This window comes from Lissotriton vulgaris, chromosome 2_1, assembly GCF_964263255.1.
Source record: "Lissotriton vulgaris chromosome 2_1, aLisVul1.2, whole genome shotgun sequence".
Taxonomy (NCBI): domain Eukaryota; kingdom Metazoa; phylum Chordata; class Amphibia; order Caudata; family Salamandridae; genus Lissotriton; species Lissotriton vulgaris.
In genome coordinates, this window is record NC_141687.1 from 391165940 (window position 1) to 391181865 (window position 15926).

Sequence of the window (15926 nt, forward strand, 5' to 3'; positions counted from 1 at the left end):
TAAAAGATTGCAACACGTATCTGCTGGAGGCTCTTTCCTTGGGGCAACCTTTTTCGTTGGATATTAGCGGCTGTGTCCGGCCGCGGATAGAAGCCCACTGCCAGTTGAAGCAGGCCCAGTTGGCGCCAGGGAGATGCCAGCGCTATTGGGGAGGAAGTATGCAACGAGTCACAACAAGAAAGCGGAGCGAGAAGTAAGCATAGTGCGCATCAATCCACATAGACTAGACATTTTATTTAATTTTGGATTCAAGATGGACTCACTTGAGAATTAAGCTCTTACACTACGAGAACCACAATTCCATGTGAATGGTCACGCCCACATGGGCGGGGTCTCTGAATTGAAAAGTGCATGGAGCCAATCTGTTTTGTTGTTCAAGCACCTCAGCCATTGAAGAAGGGGAAGCGGTCCCTCGAAACGCGCCTGGCTGGTTGGGAATACAAGCTGTTGTTACCTGTGCTGCTGCTTGTGTGCAAGTTGTGCCCATTAAAAGATTGCAACACGTATCTGCTGGAGGCTCTTTCCTTGGGGCAACCTTTTTCGTTGGATGTATATATATATATATATATATATAACGTCCTGACCACCCAGCTGCACAGGCGGAGCCACACAGGCACGGACCTCTTGATATTTCTCCCTCTTAAATCACAGACTCTTCACACTTCCTTAGTGTGTCAGCAGTAAGAAATCGTTATTTTCGGCATACAAATAGATGAACCAGTGTTCTCCATGACGCGTTTCACTACTCTAGGGAGCTTGATCACACATATATATATATATATATATATATATATATATATACACATACAAATATAGATATATATAAATACACACATATATATATTCACATATATATAATTATATATATATGTATATAAAAAATGTACCATAGTTTTGACTTTACACAAATGTGTGTTAAAATATCATATCTAAGCCCATTTACGATTTCAGAACTCATCAAATATCTGCCATTTTTATCTGAAAAAGTGACAATCCAAACTTCACCTGTCACCTCACTTCTTTACATTCCTCCCTCCCCCTTCCTTCTATGTTCGCCTTGTCTTTCCCCAAACCAAATACATCACCAGTTGCCATGGGAGCTCATTCCCTGCTATTCATTGCCCTAATGGCAGGGCTAACTTAACACCCATTACCAAATCCAGCGATTAGTGTTGGAGGGGCACACAAAGGGAAGCAGCTACAATGCTGAACAAAAACATGATAGGAAAAAAATCCGACGTTGCCGAAGGTGGAGGACTGTCATGCTCTGCCACTCACTTTACTACGGCCAGTACGTGCCATAGCGTAAATGGGACTGGATTAGTGACTGGAGGCCCCAACTCATGTCACACACCTGAGGGAAGGGTGGGGGTAGGGGGCTAAAGCACTTTCATCGAGGCTCACCAGATTGACAGTGCAGGGTCTGCCTAGAGACACTGCCCTGTTAATCACAGTGTGACAAGAGCCCACTCAAACCCCTGCAGTTTGAGAAGACTGAAATGGCTGCTGCTAATCTTCAGCAGCAACTCTGCAAAATGGCGGCTACTTCACGGCTTATTTAGTTGCAAAATGCTTGGAAGAACTGCCCTGCCCTGAGCTGGAGAAGATGCCTAACCTGAGCCTGCCGACGATCAGGGTACCGGTACTCTCTTGGTCTACAGAGAAGTGCCGGTACTGACGGCCCAAAAATTCGGAAGTGCCGGTACTCAGTACCGGCGAGTACCGGCCCATATAAAGCACTGTCAATTAGGAAGAAGGAGCAGCAAAAGACAGCCCTGCAGGCTTTCCAGGCAGAACAGCAATGAGAGAGGAAATTACTTGAAATGCCTGGGACAGGCACCACACCTACACAAAGACATGAGCTACACCTACACGATGACGAGGGACGTGCTAACAAAGGGACAGAAAACAATGACGGTGGGCCAGGAAGACTCTAACAATGACAGAAGAAGAGACAGACAGGAGCAGAGAATTACTGTGTAATGCATTGTCACGTTCTCTCACCAGGGACAGAAGTTGAATTCTTTGAAGAGTCGCCTGCTCTGCTGCATCGCCTCAGTTATGCAGCATAGCAAGAGGGGTGGAACTGTGTCACTGAGCCCATCCGCCAATGCCAAGCATGCCCGGTGCCATCAGTGTGCAAGAGGCAGCATTTTCATCTCGGTTTCAGAGGTTTGCCATTGAGAACACACACTGAAGCATATTCATTACTTTTGCAGTACTATTATAAATATAGAATCACAAGTTTCAGAATGTGATGCGGACTATGCTTTTGTGCGGAATTTTAAACAACTTGAAGTCTTTGCTCTTTCTTCTGCAGTCAGCTTACCAGATACTATCTTTTGTGTATATTATTTTTTATAGATTAATCGTACGTGGTAGTGTGTACACTCATGCCTGCATTGGTGACTGCTCTTATTGTAGGCCTCCAGTGCTCATGGTGGTGTCAACAAGGAGCCTTCCCTCTGTGGCCGTCCTGGTTTGTTTTCTGGATATGCAAATATGGGCTGCCTAACCTTAAACCAAGTATAAGCTTCACTGCTCACACATGTTCGGGTTTGCAGTCAAATTGGAAGAACGTGCTGCCTCCTCACCTCCACACAGAGCTCAAGCTATGGAGATAACCTGGGGCCAGCAGAAAGCAGCCAGACTACAGAGACATCTGACAATGCCAAAGACCATTAAAAACCTAGCTATATTAAAACGAATTAACATAAAATCGCAAGAAAGGAACACCCTTCCCAGATGTGAGTATCCCTGAGGACTTCCTGCCGTTTTCTTCTCCCTTCAATTATGGACACCAAGACCTTTGTGGTGTTAGAACCACCACAGTTTATCACATCATAAGCTGGTACGTAAGTTAGCATGATTGCATCAGTCATTAATAAGTTCAGCTTCTTGCCTAACTAGCAATTTATGTAAAGCAAACAGTTCCTAACTGGTCCACAGTGTAATCTTATCTATAGTGCATAATAAAACCATAACATGCATAATCCATAAAGCACCATTCTGCCAATCTTACAGTCTCATAAATGGGTGTCATAAATCACTGTCAGGTGACAGCTCATCTATCATCGATTACTTTAGTACAGTGGGTCATGGCTTCGAGGCTTCCCTTGCTACCGAATGTCTGGTGTTCGTAGCCCTATGATCATGCCTGAGCTGCAAGTGCCGTGCCCACCCAGAGCCGTCCATTTCATACCCCTTTTGTTTGCCCTTGAGAGTCCCTAACATGAGGCATTCAAAGGCCCTTGTTCAGGCAATTGTCCTTATATGTCCCTTTAGTCTGCCCTTGAGTGTCCCTGTCGTGAGGCATCCCAAGGATCTGGTTCAGGCAATTGCTCTTTTAAGTCCTTGTGTGAAGATATTTATCATCAAATCATGTAGCTACTCGCCCACGACGTTTGCAGCTATAATGCCCACGTTAACTGTTGTGGGCGGGTGGGATCAGCTTTCTACGGGCCAACAAAACAAAACAAAACTGACCGCTTCTTTCGGTCGCTGTTTTAGCCACATTAATGGCCATGCCCCCTCTCCTCTGATTGGGGCATTTGGCAAGCTTTCTTCAGGCAGACTGCTGCCGTGTCCCTCGGGTGCCACCCATGGGGGGACGGGAGGGGGGGGGGGGGGGGGGAGGTGGTTAGCCATCATCCTTCTTGGGTTGTCTGCACCTCCTGGTCCAGTGGGACGACCCCCCTCAGCTGTGCGAGCATCCCACGGGCCCTCCCGCTATTCACTTCTCCCATCAGTTATGGACACCAAGACCTTTGTGATGTTAGAATGATCACAGTCTATTCACATCATGAGCTGGTATATAAGTTATCACGATTGCATCAGTTATTAATATGTTAAGCTCCTCGCTTAACTAGCAATTTATGTAAAGCATACAGTTCCTAACTGGTCCACAGTGTAATCTTATCTTTATTGCATATTAAAACAATAACATGCAAAATCTGCAATGCATCATCCTGAAAATAATAAAGTCTCTTGAGTGGGTGTTCTTAATCACTGTTTTTCACTGCTGTGACAACTCATCTCTGTCAATTACTTTGTAACAGCGGGATGCGGCTTCGAGGCTTCCCTGGCTAACGAATGTCTGGCGTTCGATGCCCAGTGGCCATGCCTGGGCTGCAAGAGCAGAGTCCGCCCAGCACTGACCATTATTTACCCCTTTTGTCTGCTGTGAAGTGTCCCTGCCATGAGGCATTCCAAGGACCTTGTTCAGGAAATTGCCCTTTTATATCCTTGTGTAAAGATATTTATTGTTAAACCTTGTAGCTACCTGCCACACTGGTAGTGGTTTACCGACCTCTGACAGCTCCCCCCAAGACTAAGAGAAACCCAGCAGCTCCAATGCCCCTACGATGTTCAGGAGGAACATATCAATTCCCAGTACCAACAGCTCGCTCAGCCTGAATGCCCCAAAGAAAGCCAGGGCAAAAGCTGCTATTGAACTCTCTATACTATTGACTTCACTGAGTGCACCTCTCAATTTTCTTGCAAAAGCTGCTTTGAACAAGTGTGTCTATCCCGGGGATCTACATATGCCCGGTAGGGTCAGTATGATCACCTTTAGCCTTTCATAGTCGATTGGTAATCTGGTGGTGTTGTTCTTTGGGTGCATTCAGCACTAGCCCTTCATTGCCGCGCACCAGTAAAATGTGTTTGTTGGGTTCACCCCCTGTACAACTTTGAGTGATACACTATGGCCCTCAAATGTGACAGCGCCTATGCCCTACTCAAATGCCCAATATATAAATTCTTCTGCTTTGTCGCTGGTGCAGGTTCTAGCATCTCCCTCTCACCCGTTGCCCTCCTGAAGCATTCCACACATTACGGTAAGTACTCGCGGTCTTTGGGGGCCAGGGCTTGGTCCACGAGTAACGCTAGGTCAGCTCCACCATGTCCAATATGTCTCCGGATAATTCGGTCATCAGCTCGTCCACCCATAGCGTCAGTTGGTGGAACCTCTCCCATTGAGAGGGTGCTTAAGGGATTGAGTTGTCACATCGGACACATGTCAAGCTTTTATTGGGATGTAGTTTTCCAGCTGGCAGCCCACTAGTGGTTGGAGCAGTCTTAGCACTCTTGGGTAGAGCGCTGCCCCTAGGTTTACTGCCTGTACTCCCACATGGTCAGATCACACTGAACACTCCTGGAGAAATATTTAGAGATTCACCAAGCATTTTTATAACTAAAAGGGTTGACATGATCGAGTTTAGAGGAGCCACTCATAGTTCTATTCACCACAATTGGATAACAACATAGCAGCTGTGTTGAGATGCTTTCGCTTGGCTTATGAAATATGACTCTGGAGAGGAAGTATGTTTGATTGCTTTTATTTTTATACGGTTCTAGAGGTTTATTATTTAGGTTTGAGTATTCAACGTCTTGTTCTTCTCCTCTCTTTAGATCGCCTCGATGTCTCCATCCACAGGCACCCTCGACAGAAAGGAGAGAGCTCAGGTAAGTTCTTTTACCTAAGTAACTGTTTCTCTATTCATAAGGCTAGTCTGTGCTAATCGGCACATCCCTTTATTTAGGTATTGTAGGGTTAATAAAGAAAGAGAAATTAAAAGAGTGCTTAAAAATAGATTTAAGAAAATAAAACAAAGGATACCCACATGATGTACTGTCCACTGGTCTATTGTATATTCGTAAATACAAATGAGAAAGTGTCTAAAAAATAATAGAAAGCGTTTTTTTTATCAATGCTCTACTTTCTTAGAGCTTCTCCATAATACTCAAGGCACCACTTGTGAGAAAGACGCTAGGTGTAAAAGTGAGCCGTACCCTGACATGCAGCGTATTATGTCACTCCCGACCCGCTGCTGCTGATGCCCCTTTCCAGCTTCCCTTCTCTAGAAAGTAGCTGGGTACATACCTGGCTAAGACACATCCCTCAAGAAGAGTTGCGGGAAGATGCATCCTGTCACTGGGTCTCAGGCTGCTGAGGGCTTCTCGTTTCCCCACTCTGTGTCTTCTGGTATGCTTTTGTCCACCATCCTGGTATTGCAATTCCTTCCAGGGGGTCACTCTCCTCCTCCATCCAGTTGGCTGGGACATTGAGTGCAAGTGGCTCCTCCCTGTTCCAGGCGCTATGCACGTCCCTTGCTTCGTGTGTCCCCGCCTCCAATGCCTGCCTTCCGGTATAGCCTCCTTTGGGGTCAAAGGCCATAAATGAAAAAAGGACACGTCTGTTGGTGCCTCCTGCCTCAGGAGGTACAGTAGGTAGGTCCTCTTCTTTCCCCAAACCATGACAGATACCTAGATAGAGTGGATTACTGTAGTGGAGGTGGAACACAATGATGGCTACAAAAGAGGACTGTTCGATGTAAAGCCGCCTGCACATCCTCTACAAACACTCAAACCTTTCTACAAGGCCATTCATGTTTGGTGCATGAAGTAATGTCTTCAAATGCAAAATAGTTTTGAATTTTCAGAGAAGTAAATTGTTTACCATTATCTGTGACAATACTGAATGGGAAGGAAGCCTTTTTGTGAAAACACTCCCTTAAAAACTGAATGGTGGTATCAGTGGTGGGCTTGGATACCAATTTAATCTCCACCCACCTTGAAAATTAATCAAAGAGAACAGAAACATGCTTTTGCACTTTGAAAAACTATAATAGGACTATAAAAGGTCCCACACCAACTTGCCCTATGGGCTGCTGCAAAGATTTGAGCAGATGAAATCAACTTTATTAGTAACTAAGGATTTATCAAAGTTAATGCAGATGGAAAATTGCTTCAAAAAGCAAGATATTTGCAAATCCATATAAGGCCACCAGAATACTTCTCTAGCACATTTTTGGTGTGTCTCACCCAAATGTCCTGTGTGAGCTAGCCCAATAATAGTGGGACAAGTATCCTTGGGAGGAATAACACACCCCTCCTTCAATACCATGTCCCCAGAAACAGAGATTGAGTTTCTAACGATCCACAAAATTTGAAGCATAGGGCTTAACAGCCTCACAAGGCCACCCCCTATCGGTAAACTCCCTGATTTTTTCAATTCTTCATCTACTTGAAAACTTTCCCTCCAAACATCTTTAGACAACTCACTACCAAACATAGTCAAAACATCCTCAACAGAAGCTACCTCACATTCTTTAGCTATCTCCAAGTAGCATTCAGAAGACAAATTAGGCAGTCTAGAGGAACAGTCAGCAATGACAATACATGTACAGGAGACGGGTCATAAAGCAAAGGCAACAGCGTTTTCCACACCTTGGTACCTTTGATGGAGCATAGCTCCAATACCCTGAGCACTGGCATCAACATATAGATAACACCTCAATTTCTGATCAAAAAGGAAAAGGCAGTGCATTGACTATGAAAAACTTCAGCTTATCAAAAGCCTCTTGATGTACTTTTGTCCAATTAAATCTCACACCTTTATATAGCAACTCCTTCAATGGGAAAACCATGTGATGGAATCTGTTTACGATTCCATCACATGGGATTAGGATCTTAGTGGTCTTTGTTAGTAGGTGTGGGTAGCTTTTCAATTGCTTGGATTACACTTGGCAAGGGGAAACCCCTTTATCAGAGAGATACTCAACCTCCTGAGTGAGAAATGTACACTTCTCTATTCTGGAAGTGCATACCCCTTTCTTGCAGAATATGTAACACCTCTAACAATTGTGAGTTATGCAACTCAATGGAATCGGCAAAAACAAAAATGTTGTCTTGAAAAGCCACAACCCCTTGCATACCCTTAAAAGGTGTGAACATGAGTTTCTGGAAAACGAATGTGGCTGAGACCAACCCTAAGGGAAGGCATGCATACCTAAAAGCACCATCAGTTAAATCTGGTGATATGCAGACTTGAGGTCTAAAGAGGTAAAAGATTTCACACCCTCCAAATGTGCTAACAATTCCTGAATCTTGGAAAGGGGATGACAATCAACAATAATTTGTATGTTAAGAGACTTCATATCAGCACATACTCTCTAGGAAGGGTTGTAGCCTAAAAACGAGTGCAGTCGATCTCAAATCTGGGTAACCGGGTTCGAGTCTCATCAATGACGCTCAAGATCCTGTGATTATGGGCAAATCTCCTAATATCCCCGTGCCTAAAAAAATTGAATGTGTCCTTGTGTAACGCAACTGGTGTTCATGTAAAGCGCTCTGATAGCTGATAGCTTTGGGTCAAGTTTGTGCTATATAAAACTCCAGAAAAAAAAAGACAGGTTTGATTTTTTTACCAAAACAATGGGAGAAACACATTCAGAGGAATCAACCTGTTCAATTACACCATCAGCTGGTAGTTGTAATTCAAGGCTAAGATCTCTCCTGACACGAACATGTACATCCCCAAGTTTATCTTTAACAGGAGATGCACCAGCTTTAAGTTAAATATCTCATGGATAAATCCCTTAACCATCACCAACTCTTTTCTGAACACATCTTTGTATTGGGAAATAACACAATCAATACCTTGGTGAGTGGCCATATCATAGATTGGGATATCAAATGACGGATGCAGAATGAGTTCAAGGTTTCCTTGTTGTCTCAAGACTAACAAGTGTTGATCATTCTTACTACATATATTTTTCCAAGAATAGTACAAGACAAAAATGAAATAAATGCCACAAAGTTATCTAGAATGTTAACAATCAACTTTCCGTAACCATAGACTTTTATATTGTTATTTTGTAACTCTCCCTTTTCCCAGTGTTCCTGGAAGAAAGCCTCTGACACTAATGACAAAGGTGATCCTGAATCCACCAACATCACAGATGACACCATCAATTACAAACTTGCAAATGGGTGGTTTACATGGATCAGTGTCAACAGATGTGAATAAAAGTTTATCTTAACCATCTAGTGTCAAAATCATGTTCTCCTTATTCTGGGTGCATTGCAGTGTGTCAGCTTTGTTCTTCATAACGGTGTTGCTATTGCGTTGTGACTTGCAAACATTCGAAAAATGTCCTATCTTCCCACACTTGAGCAATCTTTAGATAGAGCCGGTCTTGAAGATTTATTGAAATGCATACCCTAACCACATCTAGCACATTTGGACTTATTAGTATTTAATTTGCTAGCCCTCCCTCTGCTTAACTTATTTATGTTGCCATTACATACAAAGCAACCCCGAAGTGGTTCTCTTTATCATCATTAAGGACTTTGCACTATCTTATTAATCTCTCAATACCCTTAGCCACTTTGACCACTTCAGAAAATGTGAGGTTTTGTGCCTATGTAACTACTACTTAATTTTTTTATTGCAGCAGTGCATAATCATCTGATCACAAATGTATTGATCAGATAAAGTGCTAAACTCACATGCCGGGCAAAAGTGTCTTAAAGACAAATGACAGTAGGTGGCAATGTAATGGACCAATTTTTATTACCTTGGTGTAAGGCTTACGCCAAACCTAAATTGGGGCTTGCTAATTCAGAAATCGCACTGTTTTAATCCAGCACACTGCTTCAGTAGCCAAATTTCATAGAAGTACAACATCTAGGAGTGCTGCACAGTCCCCAGAAATCGATAGCATTAATGACTTAAGTGCAGACTTGTATGCCTATGAAATATGAAGTTTTGAAAGTATCCAAATTCTTACCATGGTACAAAATATGTTTATTAGATTTCTCCTGGGATAATAAGCAAGAACTCCGATGATTCCACTAGGTCTAGATTTGGCCCAAAGATATATCATCCACAAAGTCGAGTGTAGAATGCTTTTATACTGGCATCGATTGTGGTCGACAGCAGCATTAAGCTGCTATTGTGTAAGTTGAAAGAGCTTATGTTTCCCGCTTGTGTACATAAAATTTCATGGTTGAATTATGTAAGATTGCAAATTTGGGTCTGGCAAATCTTTGAGCTCTCCTAAAGAGGCAGGTTCTATCGTGAAAGCTAGCCTAAAAGAAATCTATTGGGAATTTGGTATAATCCAAACAGGTGCAACCAGTAGAAGTCCTTTGACAAGGGATTTCCTTGATGTAAAACTGCTTCCAAGCTATGAGCCTGGCTTAGACAAAATTATCCCCCCTATGGCACCTAACCTGTATATTCAGTTCAGATAAAGTACGTTTTTATCAAAGAAATTTTGTAGTAATTGGTCTAGAGCTCTGTGGAGAGGCTACGGAATCATTAACACATATTCTGTTTTCTTGCCTAGCATATCGGTACCAGACGAAAAAGTGTGTAGCCCCCTTTCGTAGAAGTTGGGACCTGGGCGTTACATGGAGGCATACATAATCCTTTGCGTTGACACAAGCAGAGTGATGTTTTTTTCAATATCCAGATTCCTTATGTCAGCCTGGATCTGGCACCTCAAGTGTTTACAAGCAGAAGCAGTCAAGGAAATGGCAAAGCAACTCACCCATGGTTTTAATAATCTCTAATTTTTCAATAATTTTGTGATTAAGGAACTGTGAGATCGTATGTCCTATATTGGATGTTTAACATAGCATTTTATTGCAAAATTGCATGTCCTCTAACTGAAGGGAATGTAACTCGGGTTCAATCCCGCCCCAATTCTAGAATGCCACCATAGCATTTTTTAAGGGTGCCACGTTGGGATCTTGTGCTTCTAGTCCTTAACTTGATGTTGCATAACCCCATGTTGCCCTATGCTCAGCACTAACTCCTACTGGTTTCACTTGAATCACTTTGTTTTTAATAATATATATATATATTTGTGGTGTAGTTCCGTGAGTTTGTGGGTCTGGTTCGGTGGTTCCGAACCCATTCAATAAAGGTCGTCGGAAATAGACGATTTTGGTGTCAGCAGACCGCAAATGGCGAGTATAGCGTGTATAAGTGTTTTCGCACGAATCTATCTATGAGAACACTCGATATTTGGGGATTTCGTTTGAACCTTCGGGTTCCATTTTGTGTGGTTGCCCTCACATAGGACGATGAATGCGGCCGAACGAGTCCTTGAGACACGTATGCCTTAGCTGACTTCTGAATGACCTGGCCGAACTGACTCCTTGCCCGAGGCTGACCTCGCTGAGCCAGTTCCTTGTTAAGCAGCTAGTCAGATAAAGATCAAAGGGTAGGACATGCCCGAGTTTATAGTACACTGCTCCCACCTTTCTATCTTGCTTCCAATCTGTTTCTGTTCCTTCCTATACAACATAATCACTGATTTGGGTTGAGGGTTTTATGATGGGTTTGTCCGGCCTGAACGAACAAGAAAATGGAATGTGCTAGGTCATTTCTGGTGGGCTGGACAACGGAAAGTGGGATTGCTGTCATACGCTACTTTTAAATTGTCACACTGTCATTGGTCAGTTTGTATGAACCCCATGTTAATTTGGAATGTTGCCTGAGGCTTGATTTTTGGCATAAAAGACCATGCTCCGCTCATTGAATTTGTGCAGTCTCTAGCGAACCACCTGTGTGCGCTTCGTAGATCTCTGTTCCTGGTTGCAGCCAATAAACTTTGGTCTTTGACGTCATCAAGAAGTATCCTGTGTCTCTGGTTGCCAAGGCAGGGGAACTCGAAGGCATCGGGCGTTTTCCCTGACGCCGCTGGGTTCTAAAACCCGGTCCTTCAGTGGTCTAAAATTGCAATTTATACCTGTATTAAGTACGTAGCGGTTATGTTTTTAATTCTATAGTATTATACATATTGAGATTCATGGCTCTTATGATACTACACTCCTCATCTATGTATAAATGTTTCTGATCTCTGGCGATACTTTAAAATTTGATTGAATGATTTTAAGCTTTTTATGTATGTTGTACTTTTATGGTCCTGGAGATCGAAATAAAGTTATTATGATGATGAATATTACGCTTGTGACAGCCTTAGGATCAATACCTGTCCATTTGGTATAGTCGCCTCACGATTTTCCGCCCTTTGGTTTTTAGGTCGAGGACCGTAGGCTGCGCATGCGCAGTTCGGTCCGAAGATTTAATGTTTTTAGGTTAGGGGGCTTGAACCCGCCCCTCTTCTCCATTGGCTGGCCTCGTAAATGCTGGCCAGCCATTGGAGGAGTTGGGCGTCACTCCCTTTAAGCCCCGTCTTCTTCGGATTCGGCGGCAGGAACACAGGAAACAGGAAAGTAAGCCCATAAACCCGCTTACCCTTTCCGACACCACTTTTTTTAATAATACCAGCCAGTGTTTATTAAATAGTTTTTGTATCACTAGGCCAGGTATTTTTTTAACATCACTTCTCTATCACCCCTGACCCCACTGACACTCACTCCATTCACTCACATAGCACCCACAATTTAAAAAGGTGCTCCAGCGTAGTCGCTTGTCGCAGCACTGCCCCGTCCGGCAGCCGGGCGGGAAGACCCCGATGATGAAGCATGACACCAAGGGCCCTTTTGGTGTATGAGGGGTATTTTAATCAAGTGTGTGTATTCCAAAGTCAACAGGATACACACTAACCCTCTTTGAGGTGGACCCTTTTTGATTACAGGTGTCTTCTGCTGTCAGCCATCTCCTTTAAGTAACGCCGGTAATTTACAGCTCTTCAAAAATGTGCAATTAAGCATTTTTTAATTAAATTGCTATTGCGACCAAGAAAACAGCCAGGCAATATTATAAAACCAAATGTTTCCTTCAACCACCTCCAAAGCGAGGGGCGTGTGACCACACATTACTCTTTTTGAAGATGTGTGGTAATATGCGGTGCAGAACAACCCCTGATTTTGAACTGCCGCGCAGCATAACAAGTGCAAACTATGTTTTCTCGCCGATGTTTACACTTCCCTCCTAATGAGGGAAGAGCGGAAGGCGAGGTTGCTGGCTCAGTTTTCGTACTTCTCTTTACCAACTGCCATAGTCTGGTAGTAAACCCGGCGCTCAGCTGGCGCTATACAGGGTGCAAACACCGGTTGCTCCTCTGATTGCCTGTGTCTGGGCGCGGAGCTAAATTATACGGCAAAAGACGTTGAAACTGGAAACTGCACTGCACGGTTAACTCCCAATTTAGCATATAAAGGGAAAATTATGTCGGCCTCCCCAGGAAGAGATACAGGAAGAATTGTTATGACTATAAACAACATGTTAAGTAGCATAGCTAAAACTACAACAGAAAGCCAGGCACGTCTTTTGGTTGTTCAGTTTTCCTTTCCCAACTTTGTATAACACTGTTGTTCAGGTACTTAGAAATTGCCCCATTTTACTTTATCTCCCCCCACCCCCCTCAGAGCGGTGCTGGCTACCCAAACGTTCAGAGTGTGTTTTAAAATGTCTTTATTTGGGCTATGCATTTTTGTCCATGCTGAAACATATTCCTTTGATTTTGATTGGTGAGAATTGCGTTTCTAGAGGTGGTAAGTTGGTAACAGGCTTACAGCTTCTGTCTTAGGTCATGGGCCGATTCATGCCAGTTGTTGTGCTTACATTTACAGCAGCTCAGCCAGTTTGCATGTGTGTATGTATGGAACCGTAGAATGCCTGATGACAGTGTGGAATGTTGGTATGCCTGGTGGACTGGAAGAGTGACTGTTGGTGTGAGTGGGCTGAGCTGTGAAGATGCAGCTCCTGGTGGGGCCTTGAACCAGCTTGAATTGATCTTGAACCAACCATTATTCTGCTTGTAACCAACATCTATGATCCTGTAACTTCTAAATAAATCTCTACTTGGATTTACCTCGTGACTACCATTATACTTTATAACATTGGCGACTATCTGGCGAAGAAACCCTGCTTGCTGACTACCTGAGGTTTGAGACTATTTATATACTGAATAAGGAAACTACATAAAGAAGAAACCACATAAAGAAAAGATACTTTAAAAGAGGAGAAGAACGCCCACCTAGCCCCACCAGTGTCCACTACCATCAGGACAGCCTGCCTGGGCGCTTCAGGCTTCTTATATTCAATCCCTTAAAAGAAGTAGAAGAGGTTGTGGATTTAACAACAGTTGTGCCCCTTAAAGCCAACCTGTTCAACGAGTTTAAAAGAGACATTTGCAGTCTTTATGAGCACTGTGTGTGAAAACGCCCTGTTTGCATTGGTGCATTCTCAGTGAATTACAGTGTCCATAACCGGACAGCCCAAGAACTGATGTTTTGCCTCTAAAGCCTTCAATGACACAAGAAAGTCGGTGCTACAACGAGAAATGTTTGCAGTACATAAGTAATCCATAAGTTATTGCCTTCCACAGAGGAGTTAAAGTGGACATGTTGGCGAGAGGGTCCGGTTCAGTGGCTGTGCATTTAAAGTGGAAGAGGCTGGCAATATGTATGTTGAAGGAACATTTTAAAGTGTATTCATGACATCTGCAGCGAGTTTCTGGAACTTTATGGCAAGTACTGAAATAACATCGTATTACAAGAGTATTGACAGTTTGAGTGAGCTTTTCCACATATTTTCTTCGAAGCAAATTGTTGGCGAATTCACATTTGTTTTGGTCCTAGAGACACTTTGTCTACCCTGTGCAGTGAAATTTATTCGATGGTCCTAGAGACACTTTGACACTAAAGTGAAATTTATTCGATGGACAAAGTAGTGTTACTTTTATTTAAATGTCGAAATATTCATATTCTTTACTTCGAGGCCAGTAATATCGACAGTTGGGCATTGCTTGCAAATTTGAAAGAGCTCGCGCTTCTCACCTTTACAATAACGTCGCGTGGGGTCTCTTCAGCCTTTCATGACGTCTCCTTTCCTTCGCGTTCTTCGAGGTTGCTGATTGACATTTGGGAGCAGGAGCGCACCTTTAGCCACCCCGCTTCCGTCTTTGTACGTCCATCCATCTTGGATTCAGAAGATCAAGGTTGTTCACCTAATGCCTCAATAAAGTTTTACGGAACACTCTGTCACTCGGCACTCGTTGTCAACTTTTCTTTCAAGGGACATTTTACATTTGGATTGTGCCTCCAATGCTTCTGTTAAGTTTCTTGTGCCAAGTTTCCCTATTCATCGTCTGGGACTGATGTCTTCTACGCAGTGTTTCAATGTGCTTCAAAGAACTTGAATTTGCTAAGTGATTTGTTTTTATTAATTTCATCGTTCGAACAACTCCATATTTTGGCAGTGTAACAGTCATGAATAACAAATTGAAAAGGAACGAACATGAACAGTTTGTCGATGTAATAAACAAGGTCATACTGCCATCTACTGGATTAAGTTGGTATTTAACTTGTAGTTCTTCCTTGACCGTTCTAATGTTTCCTGGCGCAACAATTTCAGTAACACTGTTATGTTTTTAATGATTCTTGCAGAAGTTTAAATGAGACTATAATGTTGTGATAATTTATACAGCAGTTTAAGTAAGGCTGATATATTTTAATGATATAAGCAGCAATTTCAGTAAGACTTATTTATTTATAATGATATAAGCAGCAATTTTAGTAAGTCTGTTTTAATGTATTAGTTTTAATTCTTGTGGGAATTTAAACAACTGCTATATTATATTTGTAATGATTTATGCGTCAACTTCAGTAAGACTGATTTATTTATAGTGGTATACAGCTATTGGAGTAAGATTGTTATATCTTATAATGATTTAAGCAGCAATTTAAGTAAGTCTGTTATACGTAAAGTGATTCAGGCAGCAATTTAGTAAGACTGCTATACTACATTTGTAATTATTTATGCAGCAATTTAAGTAAGTCTGTAATACTAGTAATAATTCTGGCTACAATTTGAGTAAGGCTGTTATATCTATAATGATACATGCAGCAATTTAAGTAAGACTGCGATACAGGTAATGATTTTTGCAGTAATTTAAATAAGACTGCAATGCTTGGAGTGGTTTAGGCTACAATTATATTTGGGTCTTTCACACTTCAATTGTGTGTTTTACATGGTACAAATTTTTCTGTGAGTTGGTTATGTTCCTTTTTGAGACCATCTTGGTATTGCTGGCGCTTAAAGTTAATATGGTTGTTTTTTTTTCTGGTGTGGGGTGGTTGTATTTAGGAGCTGGTCTCCATACTCTTGAACTAGTCTGCAGTGTGGGTTGTGTGCACATCCTTTTCACTGTTTTCACCCT

At 42.6% G+C, this 15926-nt stretch overlaps 1 long non-coding RNA gene across 1 annotated transcript in view; it reads right to left on the reverse strand.

Moving 5' to 3' along the window:
* LOC147730429 (uncharacterized) overlaps positions 1-14727 on the reverse strand; it is a 176817-nt gene extending 162090 nt beyond the window's left edge. The window contains exon 1 of the long non-coding RNA XR_015308577.1: positions 14545-14727. This is a non-coding gene — a long non-coding RNA (uncharacterized LOC147730429). The remainder of the gene's footprint in view (positions 1-14544) is intronic.
* Between the last annotated feature and the right edge of the window lie 1199 nt (positions 14728-15926).